At 40.1% G+C, this 12,415-nt stretch overlaps 1 protein-coding gene across 1 annotated transcript in view; it reads left to right on the top strand.

Moving 5' to 3' along the window:
- The window catches only part of myrf (myelin regulatory factor), a 200,792-nt gene that overhangs the window by 146,701 nt on the left and 41,676 nt on the right, over window positions 1–12,415 (top strand). The gene's annotated exons all lie outside the window — the stretch shown is intronic.

Below are 12,415 nucleotides of genomic sequence, written 5' to 3' on the forward strand. Positions count from 1 at the left end.
TATACACTGAAGATCACACATACAATTTCAGCCTTTGTTTCTATATGTAAAACCTGACCGTGAAAGGAGCAATAAATCCCTTTTATAACAAATACACTCTTAGTGCCTGCTGGGCAGTTTCTCTTGTTTAATAGTTGTGTTTATCTGAGACCTATTTAAATCACTATTGCTTTCTCCATTAATCATGCAAAGTGGTACTGCTCCCAATATAACTACTTAAACATGTATACACCTATCCAACTACTGAGGGTAGTGTGCAGCTGGTTTTGAAACGTCAAGCAGCATCACACAGGAATGGATAGTTTTTTTTGATCAAATATATAGACTCTGATACCAAGGTACACATAAACCCTCTCTAAAAGATGGGAGTGAATTAATTTGTTGCTTTTTGCCCAGTATTTAATCTATTCAGGGAGGCAACAGTGAGTCACCCACAAATTGTGCATTATTACTCAGAATGAACGATCAATTTTTACAGATCTTGCCATTCTGGGCATTATGCTGTCAGTAACCAGGACTATTTAGATGATGCATAAGATGTCGTCACTTAATTGTGTACAGTTTCCATAAAGGCCTAATGGGTAATTCCGACACAAAGTAGAAGACACTTAGCCTTGCAGTGTTTATTGAGTTTGTAGTGCTCTTCATCTCCGAGGTTATGGAGTATGATGTTGATGGCTTACCAAAATGATTTCTTTGGAGACCACTATAGTCCAGTGGGTGTAGAGGTGTTGGGAATGGAGGACAGCAGTGGGCTCTTGGAATTACCTAGAATGGAATCAAATGCTACCAGTGAAGTTTATGTAATTGGCGCACATTTTCCCTCCATCTTTTAATACTGTATGTTGAAGGCAGTTGGAATTTACAAAGTGGTTGTGAGTGGGGTGAAAATAATACATTCACGTATGCAGAACATATTACCTAAAAACAGAGTGAGATATCATTGCTATTCGATTGTTCAATTATTGATGCAAATACATTGAAAAGGATCAGCTGAAAGATAAAATAAATGTGGAAAAATAACTGAAAATCAAAGAAAAAAGAGTTTGTTATATAAAAGATTCTTACAAATGTTCTTTATCACTAAGAATGGATTATAACTGATAACAATTGGTCTTTATTAAGTTACTGGATAATTACCAGCATTGAATAGTTACTGATAATGGACAATTAATACCAACAAATTGTTATTAAGTACAGCTATTTTAAAATGTTAGTAAGATTGGGTAACGTGGAAGAGTTACAAACAATTTATCCCCAGAAATTGGTGGTTATTAAAAACAGGTACTTTTACTAACAATTGTAATGAACAATGGGATCATCAGGTAATGCAGTACAATTAATGATATGTGCAACTATGACCAGCAATGGTTAGGGTTGCAGATAATGGGTTGATAGTAAGGGATAGTTCCTAGTCCTGGATTATTATTGACTATGTGTAGCATAACATCTCCAGCTGTCTCTGATTCCTCTGTTCTTCATTCACAGAACACGGCACAGGTGAGACATTTTAATGCTAAAACACTCACACAGGAGACTATTTCAGAGCGTAGGTACAGTGGAGCCCTTTATTATCAGTAACTAAAGAGAACTGTACAGAGGAGGTAAGTTTCAGAACTGAAGGGGACAAAATTATTGCTTAACAGGTGAGAAAAACAGGCAGGTTTCTGTGCCTGTGAGAGACTGGGTGAAAAGATCAGAATGTAGAGGGCATTACAGCAACATGACTAACAGAGTGGCTGAAAGCAAAAATGTCTGGTTCAATAAACCTGTCATAATACGGCAGTGATGGTTTCGTGTTCTGGAACAATTTATATATGATGGAATATAGATGTATGATAATAAACAGGCTCCACTGTATCGGTTAACATTGCACTGAAGGCATTTTGTTCAAACTTACTATATAGCCCCTATGATAGGCTGACAATGCACTCCTTTCTGGTAACATATCTTGTGTATTCTTTTGATGCATCACCTTAACATTATTTATTCAATAAAACCTGATCCCTTTCTGGCACCTAATATTGTGTTGTGAATCTGGCAACATGCATGCATACCATAGTAGAAGCATCACAACTTGAGAAAGCAGGACAAATAGCACTGGTAATGAAACCAGTATTCACTGGGCTGGTATAAGGAGTGTATATCTTCGAATCAGAGGCTTTTCTGTGTAACAGAATGACAGTAGTATAAAACTTCAGTGGGCTTTAATTAATTTAACTGTACTGATTACAAAAGGATCTTTATCAATTGGGCCAATGGGCCAAGGAGTGGCAGATAGAATTTAATTTCAATAAATGCGAAGTATTGCATTTTGGTAAAACAAAAAAGAGCAGGATTTATACAGTTAATGGTAGGGCCCTGGGTATGTTGTCAAACAGAGAGACCTAGGGGTTCAGGTACATCATTCTTTGAAAGTTGTCTCACAGGTAGACAGGGTGGTTAAGAAGGTATTTAGTACCCTTGCCTTCATTTCTCAGACCATTGAGTACAGGAGTTGGGATGTCATGGTGAGGTTGTATAGTACATTGGTGATGCCTTGTTTGGAGTACTGTGTACAGTTCTGGTTGCCCTGCTATAAGAAGGAAATTATTAAATAGGAGAGGGTTTAGAGAGGATTCACCAGGATGTTGCTGGAACTAGGGAGTTTGAGTTATAAGGAGAGGCTGGGACTTCTTTTATTGGAACGTAGGAAGTTGGGGGTTGACCTTACAGCAGTTTATAAAATCATGAGGGCATAGATAAGGTTACTAGCAAAGGCCTGTTCCCTAGGGTAGGGGAGTTCAAAATTAGGGCGCACATTTTTAAGATGAGAGAAGAAAGATTTAGAAGGGACCGGAGGGGCAATATTTCACACAGAGAGAAGTTAGTGCATGAAATAAACTGCCAGAGGAAGTGGTTGATACAGGTACAGTTACAATCTTTAAAAGACATTTGGACAGGTATATGAATAGGAAAGGTTCAGAGGGAAATGGGTCAAATGCAAGCAAATAGGACTAGTTTAGTTTGGGAAACCTGTTGGGCATGGAGGAGTAGGACCAAAGGGTCTGTTTCCATGCTTTATGACTCTAAACATTCTTTTTCTACGTCTTCCTGTCATTCCCCATTTCCATTTCTTTTCATCGTAACTCTTGACCCTCTTTGCCTTCTCCTTATCCAGTTCTGGGGTGTCTCTCTCTCTCTCTCAACAAACTTTGACTTTTTTCTCCTCACTCTCATCTCTTACTTCTCTCTCTCTCATCACTTTTTTAACAGTCCTTCCCACCCCTCTCCATCTGTCCTGTCTCTCTTTCTCCACTCTCTCGCATTTTATTCTTCTTTTACCTACCTTTTCTTTCATCTTTGTTGCTTTCCCTCTCTCTTTCTCATGCTTTCACTCTATCTGACCCCTGTTTCTCATTTTGTCTCTCTCCTATACCATAATGTTTCCTGTCATTATCACTTCTAATCTTTCCTCTATCTTTGATCTCTCTTATTCTCTAGTCTGCTTCTTGATTTCCCTATCTTTATTTCCTCTTGTGTTTATCTGTCTATCTCATGTTGTACGCTCTCTTATTTTATTGTATTCATTTTTCTCCCTTTCATTTTTTCTTATATCTCCCTCTCCATTTATCTCTTGACCCTCATTTCTTTCACACTATATCTCTCTCTTTCTCCCTCCTTCCCAACTTTCTTTTGTACATGGTTTTCCATGTTGGTCCCTCTTTTGCTCCAGTTTCCTCTCTTTTCATGTGATTTTCACTCTCAAGGCTTTCTGTCTCCATCTGTCCATTTCTGCATCTCTCTTCCTGTCTTACTCTTTCTACTTTCTTGGATTTTATCTCTCCCTGTCCATCCCCTCATTACTTCTTTTTCTGTGTATTGGTATGACAGAACGTATTTTATGCTCTCAATCTGTATGACCAGTGATTTTGCTAACATTTCACCATGGCATTGCATGAGTCCTTCAACATCTTACCTATCCTGCCAAAATTGCTGTGAAGAGGTCATAGCAATTGATCTAGTCTAAATTAGTCTGATTTCCTTTGGCCGCACAATGTTATTAGACTATGAGGGATCTAGAATTAAAATACCTGAGGTCTGAAATGGTCTAGCACACTGGCTGTTGTTATTATGGTACTTGGCTTCTTCCACCTGTCTCATGTCTCTGTGTGTAGTCACAGACACAGCAATGCCCTTTTTCTTAACTGAATGTGATTTGAAACCAAGGAATTTGTAGGGCTCCCGTACGCCATTAGCCTCTCAGGTGGCTGATTGCACTGTGCAGCGTGCAGTGGCCCAAAAACAGCACAGAGCTCTTTGACTGTGGTTAGTCGCCTTATCTGATTTGCAGCTGTATGGATGGAAAGTGCAGAGGGAAATGGAGCAGAAACGGGACTGGCTCAGCTGAGATGCCTGTCAAAGTTGATCACTTTGTTGACTCTAACTACCTAAGCTCAAACCACAAAAGCAACCATGTTTGGGTTACATGCCAGAGAACAAATACATCCATGGACTGTATCTAACCAATTGTTTTTGAGCAAGGTTTTCCGGTTCCACTGTTGATACATTCAGTTGCATGGACACAGTAGAGGGAGGAAGATCATGTCCAAAGGGTTTCTTGCCAGGGAACCTGCCTGATTTTCTTGTTGTGCAATTTTAAGAGATGTAGAATTTGGTGAGTTCTCTAATACCTGTAAGGTATTTCTTCCCACCAGACTTTCTTCCCTATGTTGTATCCAGGTGTTCTGGTGCAAGTACAGGGAAATCTGCCCAATTGTCATCAGGAACAGAAATGAGAAAAGAACGGAAAGATGAAGCTAAGAGACTTCAATTCTAGAGACATAAACACAATTCAAGTAAGGAGCTTCATAAGTGGGAAAAGATTACATTGTACCGTTGCCAATGGAATGACAGATTGTACAGTAGCCGAGTCTCTTGAATCAGCTCCAGCGCAAATAAATTGATGGAATGGTAACAGCCAGAAGTGAGTCCTTAAAAAACCCTAAACAATATATAAACACTCATGTGGCTTGGCTTTTTTTTAAGTCACAGGCAAATTATAGCTGTTAATAATTACCAGCTGCCTGAGGGGGAGGAAAGCCCTTTCACTCTTGAAACAGAGCAAGGTCGGTCTCCTGTCAACAGAATTGGACTAAAGCTACTGTGCAGATTTCCTATCCACACGTTCAAAATTGCATAGGAAATCTCTCTCTATCTACATTTCCTGAACTGCCCCCCCATCCCCTCCCATGTTTGGAAAAGGAAATGAAGTTTATATAAATGTTTGGAAAGCGCAAGACAGTAGCAGTAGAACTTGGCTCTCTCCTGCTAAAAAGATCTTTCTCTTGCAATTCAGATCAGTCTGACTCTAGCAATGGGACTTGGCTCTTTTCTGTAACACAGGACAACGTTTCTCCCTCCTGTAGTTTCGATCTATCACTCAAACCTTTAGAGGTTCAGGTCCAGTTTAGCCTTGGCAAAAGATCATACGCTTAAGCAATATACTTAAAGTTTATGTCATTACTTCTCTCATCTTTATAATCCCAATCTTCTTTTTTGATAATTTTTGACTGTTGCTTACAGTTTGTATGATGAATGCCACTCTGACTTGCTGCTCTTCTTCAAATAAAATATTTTCTTTCTCTCAGTGTTTTGGTATTAAGGTTCATCACATTGTCACCAATCCCAGTGCACCCTTCAGAACCTTAAAATGATATCATTCCTCATGTCCCTCTTCCCTTCCTCCTACAGTCTACAGACCAATAAATCCAATTCTTCTGTCACTTCTGATCCCAATTTTCCTCGTTACTTTTACTCTTTGAAAACCTGGAAACTTTTTGCTGTGCTTTTTTAACCGATTTTCTCAACAATAATTTAAGAAAATTGTATAGTATGGAAGGCATTCCGACCTGGATTATCATTACTTTTGCCTCATTTGCACTCTTCTTGCCTGGAGAGAGCAAATAAATGTTCAAGCTTGTTAATCACTTGACATAATGAGAGGAAGAATTTAAAAAGCCCACAGTTGGCATTAATACAGTTCTTCTCACTTCATGTTATGTTTTTGCCATACATTGACATGCCAACTACATTGACATCCCTTGATTAATGCCCTATCTAGAATTAGTGTAAATGTTCCAATTCCTTAATATGCCACTTGGTTGTAGAGTCATAGAGTCATAGAGATGTACAGCATGGAAGCAGACCCTTTGGTCCAACTCGTCCATACTGACCAGATATCCCAACCCAATCTAGTCCCACCTGCCAACACCCGACCCATATCCCTCCAAACCCTTCCTATTCATATACCCCTCCAGATGCCTTTTAAATGTTGCAATTGTACCAGCCTCCACCACTTCCTCTGGCAGCTCATGCCATAAACATACCACCCTCTGTGTGGAAAAGTTACTCCTTACATCCCTTTTAAATCTTTCCCCTGTCAAGTTAATCTATGCCCTCATTATCTTTTCATCTCTTCTCAGTGCCCTTGGAAAGTTTTTATGTATTTAATATTTGCGTTGACTATAGCCTCCCTGATCCCCCTCAAGGAAGGTGAAAGCGCACAGCCTTCTGTCTAACGAGACCTTTGTTTCCTAAATCTAACTAACGTCCTAGTTATGTCTGACCCTTTTTAATCTTTTAATTCTGCAGCTACAGCTAATTTTCCACACTCCACATATAGGGTCCCAGCCTGTGGTCTCTCTGATGCATGGACATTGCCTCAAATACAAAAGCTCAGTTGACTTAGAAATCCCAGCAGGGTCAGCAATGATGGGTGAAAATATTTCACATTCTGCCTCCAGGCCAAGGGGATTGCGCCTGATAGGAAAACTATTCTCTATGCACTGCAAAAGAAAGTCAAACCTAGACTTTTCACTGCTGGCAGCCCTTTTCAAAGCAGTAAATTAAAAGTCTGCCCAAATCAGCTGCTGTTTTCATGGGTGGAGAAAGTGGCTGAGAAAGTGTCATCTCAAACATGAGTTGGTCGTAGGGTCAATCCACACCCCAGCTCTCAACTTCCAGGATGTTGTTTCTGAAGGATGACCAGGTGAATAGTAGTGTTCTGTGCCCAGTAAATCAGAGCTGCATAGGATGTTGAATACTACAGTCACTGTTTGACCATTTCTGGTCATTTTAATTCTGTGCTATTTTATTCTTTGCCCAATTTCTTTCCCATTAAATTCAATGGAAAACATTTCTAACATTCCAGTCTAACCAACTGCGTTGGACAGAAACCAAACTTGGTTGGAGGTAGAAACCTAGTTTTCAACCAGGGCTCAAAATATTATTTTCCATTTTGCCGGCTCCTTGAGATTTTTGATTTTTGGTGTTGACTTTTTCATTCTCATTAATTCCCATTTGTCAGTTAATGTCATCACATGGTAACAATGCCTTCTATATTTGTCGTGCGGTATTTGGGCTGTCACAGAAACAAAATTAGAATATTTCTTCAATTGTCAGTTCTCTAATAAAATTAAAGCACCATGCACAAGGAAAGCATTAATTTTCAAGACACCACGGTATACAAATTGGCACAAGACAACAGGTATAAGTTAACAAAATGTTCCTTTTCAAAATTAACTGACAAACACTTCTACACCCAGGAAGCTATCACCCTAACCCAACTTCTGCAATCTAGTGAGGACACAGCTAATTCATCTCCATTTCATCAGCACAAAACTAGAACATTTTAACCAGGGAGTTACATCTCTGCTTATTGCATCTCTGATTGTAATCTTAACTTGAAATTTAAGAATTGACAGTATTCATTACAATAGGATCCACTACAGTTTTTTTTCACAGTTATTGTAGCTCCTGAAGTTACACAGCCTTAAACTAGAGGTTCCACATTCACTTGCAAGGAATTCATTATCTCCATGATTTAAAGGTTTCTTGGGTCCCAGTTAGTTTGCTATTTCTTTGTTCTCAGTTTTAAAACTGTTCTCTTTCCTTTGAAGATTCCTATCCCCGTCTCATACCCACATGCACAAATTGCAGCACCTTTTTCCATTACACTCTACCTTGACCACGGCCATTCTTGTTCCAAAACCTCTTGCATATTCCATTTACCTCATGCCCTGTTGCAGCATCCTTCTACCCTATATCCCTCTTGCAATACCTTTTTTGACTGCAGCTTTCTTGCAGAGCTCTTGTTCCCAAATCCTTTTTGTAATCTCCCTCAGCTTCCACGTCCCTCTTTCAGCCATATGTCACCCTCACTCTGCTTGCAGCTTCCTGGATTAGTCTCTTCCCCTCCATCCCCTGCCCTCCACATACAGTCACACCTGACCTAATGGATGGAACTCCTGAATCTGGTAAATGACCCTGCATTCCACCAGTCATGGTCCCCAACTCCCAGACACCTGCTCCTGGAGCTCAGCCTTTTCTCCCAACTCCCTGTGGCCTTCCCACTGCACTCCACGCTGAAAATCAGAATGTCAACTCCCTGTCCCGCCCCCAATGTTTACCACCATCTGAGTATTATTTGCCACCCTTATATATAGGGATACATCCTGACAACTGCAGATGCAGCTCACTAAAGGCTGTCACGAGTAAGCGTGAGTATATAGAGCAGCATGGATAGAGCCATGTTTATCACCTGCTGCTCCTAGCAGGAAGTGACATGTTGCTAGCATATTGTGTTCACATGATTGATGCTTGAATTGGTCTTGAACGATTTTCCAAGATTCAGTTCACACATGCATTGCATTTCAAACCAGCATTGTCCAAATCAGGACCAATTTTGTTTTGCTGTTCCCTGGTCAGCAGGAAGAGGGCAGGTGTGGGAAGTGACGGAGGCCTGCAAGATCAGCTTGCTCAGGTCATGAGGGGTATGAGGATGATGTGGGGAGTAAGGCCCATTTTCCAACAGTGGGCACCATGTTCCAAAGTTCCACCCCAACTACCATCTATCATTAAGATCTCTACTTCCTCTTTCCCCAGTTCCCCCCAAACCCTTTGTCACCCATTCAGTATTCATCACAAAACTCCTGCATTACAATCTCCGTCTTGGCTTCAGGACTTAGAATCTGAGAATTCCCAGGATCTGTTCGCTGCTAGGTAGTGGTTTGGGAAACCCTGCAATTCAACCCTACCATCTGCTCTTTCACAGGGTGACAGTCAGTGAACCTGCAAATCACTAGAAATCACTGATTCAATCTGAGTTTCTGCTTTTTTTGCCTTCTAGACTTGTAAAACCCTTGACACAATTTTGCCTTATTGAATTAGATGCATCTGTGGTTCTAATGGTTTAATGAGTCATAATTTATTCTGAAAAAGCTCTTTGGGCAAGCAAACTGAGTTTGGTTTTGGAGAATGTCAAATTTCTCTATTTCACATGAAGAGGGTCACAGATTATGATTAGATTTGATTACATTAGATTACTTTCAGTGTGGAAACAGGCCCTTCGGCCCAACAAGTCCACACTGACCCTCCGAAGAGCAACCCACCCAGACCCATTCCCCTACATTTACTCCTTCACCTAACACTATGGGCAATTTAGCCTGGCCAATTCACCTAACCTGCACATTATTGGACTTCGGGAGGAAACCGGAGCACCCGGAGGAAACCTATGCAGACACGGGGAGAATGTGCAAACTCCACACAGACTGATGCTTGAGATGGGAATTAAACCCAGGTCTCTGGCGCTGTGAGGCAGCAGTGCTTCATTGAAAAAATTGTTTGATATTTCAGATTTTACTATGTTTGTAGACGCATGTCCTAATCTTTATTTCACTTCCTATAAAATTATAAAAATTTGAATGCTACAACCTACTTGTTGCTTCCTGGTTTTCTATCGTTAGTATTTTTCAATCTGATTGGCTGCTTGGCGATATCACTGTTGCTGAATGCCTGCTATCTCCTCTCGCTAGTGCCAGAATGAAATTAAGGTCTAGAATGGGGGAATCCATGCCATGCTTAATGTCTCCAGACAATCTTTGTCAAGGTCAACAGTGATCCCATCATTTCACCAGCAACTCCACCTGCATCCAGATTTTACAGATCCTGATGAAGGGCTCTGGCCCGAAACGTCGAATTTCCTGTTCCTCGGATGCTGCCTAACCTGCTGTGCTTTAACCAGCAACACATTTTCAGCTCTGATCTCCAGCATCTGCAGACCTCACTTTTTACTCCAGATTTTACAATCAACTTTACCAAACCCTCTGCAAACATATTTAGAATTGGTCTGCAAACATTCCCTATCATCCTTCCGCACCCATTCCCCTACAAAATGATGCATCAGATAGAAGTCCCGAATCTAAATAGCTGCTTGAAACCAATGTTTAAATGGTTTCTCCTTGACCCATTGCTTTTCCCGACTTTACTTTCCCATTCAAAGTCCTGAAAACACATGTTCTACACAGTGATATAATTTATCCTTCTTTCTATTTACCCTTATACTTAATCCTGACTCTAATTGGATATTCATTTGCACTTTTTTTAATGTACCATTATGGGAATTCATTGCATTGTTCAGAATGCTGCCACTTTCATAGTAAAACAAATTCAAAGAAATATTCTTTGCTGGGGAACATAATAATTCTTCAACCATGCGTCGACAGATCTGTAGATAAGCATCCACTGCCATGCCAGAGGTCTAACATAAACTCTTTATTAAGAAGTACATTTTAATAGTTTATTCATCAACTGATCTCCAAGCATTTTGAAGTCACATTTTGCATATGAAATGAGAAAATCACAATAGCACCATCCTAAACCTCTATTTCCCTGTTAATGCTGGAAAGAGTGACATCATTATAGCTAGCCTGTGCTATCCATTTATGCTCGTAAACCCTTCTGGAGAGCTGCATAAAGATGCAGATTTATAGACTTTTTCCTGAGTTGTGGGTCTGGAGAGTTTCTTAGCATAGATATAGAGTTTTATAGCAGTAGTTAATTGTCAATCGCTATGGGTGGGTTTGAAAGCGATGGTAAACTTTCAAGTTACTGGTTCCATTTGTTGCAAAGAAAAACCAAGAGGGGGTTGCATGTAACAAATAATCGCATTGCTGCACTTAACATCAACTTCTATCTATTGGACCCTTCTTATCTTGCATCTGTCATTGTCGTCATTTTTGTGTGTTTGTGTGTGTGCCTGGCTATTTTTGTATATCTCTCTATCTAACCAATTTAGACATATAGAGGTTCAACAGAATGCCTTCAGAATGGTGTTATCCTGCAGCTTTGAACATCAGCCAGCCTTGCATTGCTGTTGCTATTGCCCTGTATCTGTGATATATTGGGGATCTTGTCCACATTTTGTGGTAACGTTTGACTCACCAGTAAAGAACTCAGCCGGTGCTTCAAACGATTTAATGGTTTCACGAGAAACGTTTGACCAGCCTTTGTTTATTTATGTCTGTAAACAACTGACACAAACAGCATTTAAGCACTTTGTTCTTTTGCTTGTTTACAATGTCAGTTCGGAATATGACTTGCCTGTCTCTCCTTCCCTGAATTTAAAACTTTAAGCATTGCCAATCACATTTTTTCATGAAGTCAACACATTTCTGAAAGTACAATGTGGGAGTTGTTGTTGTACCTTACTCTGTGAAGAATGTTGTGCTCTGTTAAAATTTTCAATTGATTATCTAAGGCTTCTTCTCCAGCAGTTTTGTTGTCTTTATGGGCATGTATAGGTGATGTGACTGGTGTCTTCTGCTTCCCAGTCTGAAGGAGTGCACAGTATCAGTCTGGAAACAGTTGAGATGATATATACCATGAACATAGTAATGATACCTGCAGTCTCCACAAATAGCATATTTTAGACAGGGAGGTGAATGCAAATTTGGTAATTACTCTCACAGATACTTCTGCATCCTGGAGCAGAAGAACACTGCAAGATCAGAAACTTGAGGAAAATCCCTTCCCCAGTGTCACATTGTCAACTTTTCATAAATTGGGATGAACGATCGTTCTTAAAATGGACACCATCGCTCTTCTGTAAATAAAGATCAAATTATCACCTGACTCCTTTTCCTCTCCTGCTTTTCAAAGAATAAGTTCTTTCCAATGCGGAAGTTACAAGATCAAAAAAACTCTTCATAAATCTGTTCTAAAAATAAATCTTGTCAAACTCTATCTGGCCGTCTGTTGAGTGCCCACTCTCACAAGCACAAGGGATTAAAGGTGCTGTTGTTGCAATAAAAGAGATGTATTCCAATATAAATTGGACAGAACTGCCCATTCTTTATCAATTTGATGCTTATGGATGATGAGGCCCCTTGCTGTAGATGCCTCCTTTTTGAGCATGATGCTGTTGTGTTGGTATGTTTGAACGTATTCTTTCTTCCCTCTTGTCCTATGGTGCACATTGACAAGCTATTGGACCAGGGAAGGCCTTGCAGTAGTATCTAATCCCTGATATCCTTTGCTTTTCCTATTTTCAGCAGGAGTCAATTGTTGATGATAGGGAGCAGGGTCTTTGGCTGAT

This window comes from Hemiscyllium ocellatum, chromosome 18, assembly GCF_020745735.1.
Source record: "Hemiscyllium ocellatum isolate sHemOce1 chromosome 18, sHemOce1.pat.X.cur, whole genome shotgun sequence".
Lineage (NCBI taxonomy): Eukaryota > Metazoa > Chordata > Chondrichthyes > Orectolobiformes > Hemiscylliidae > Hemiscyllium > Hemiscyllium ocellatum.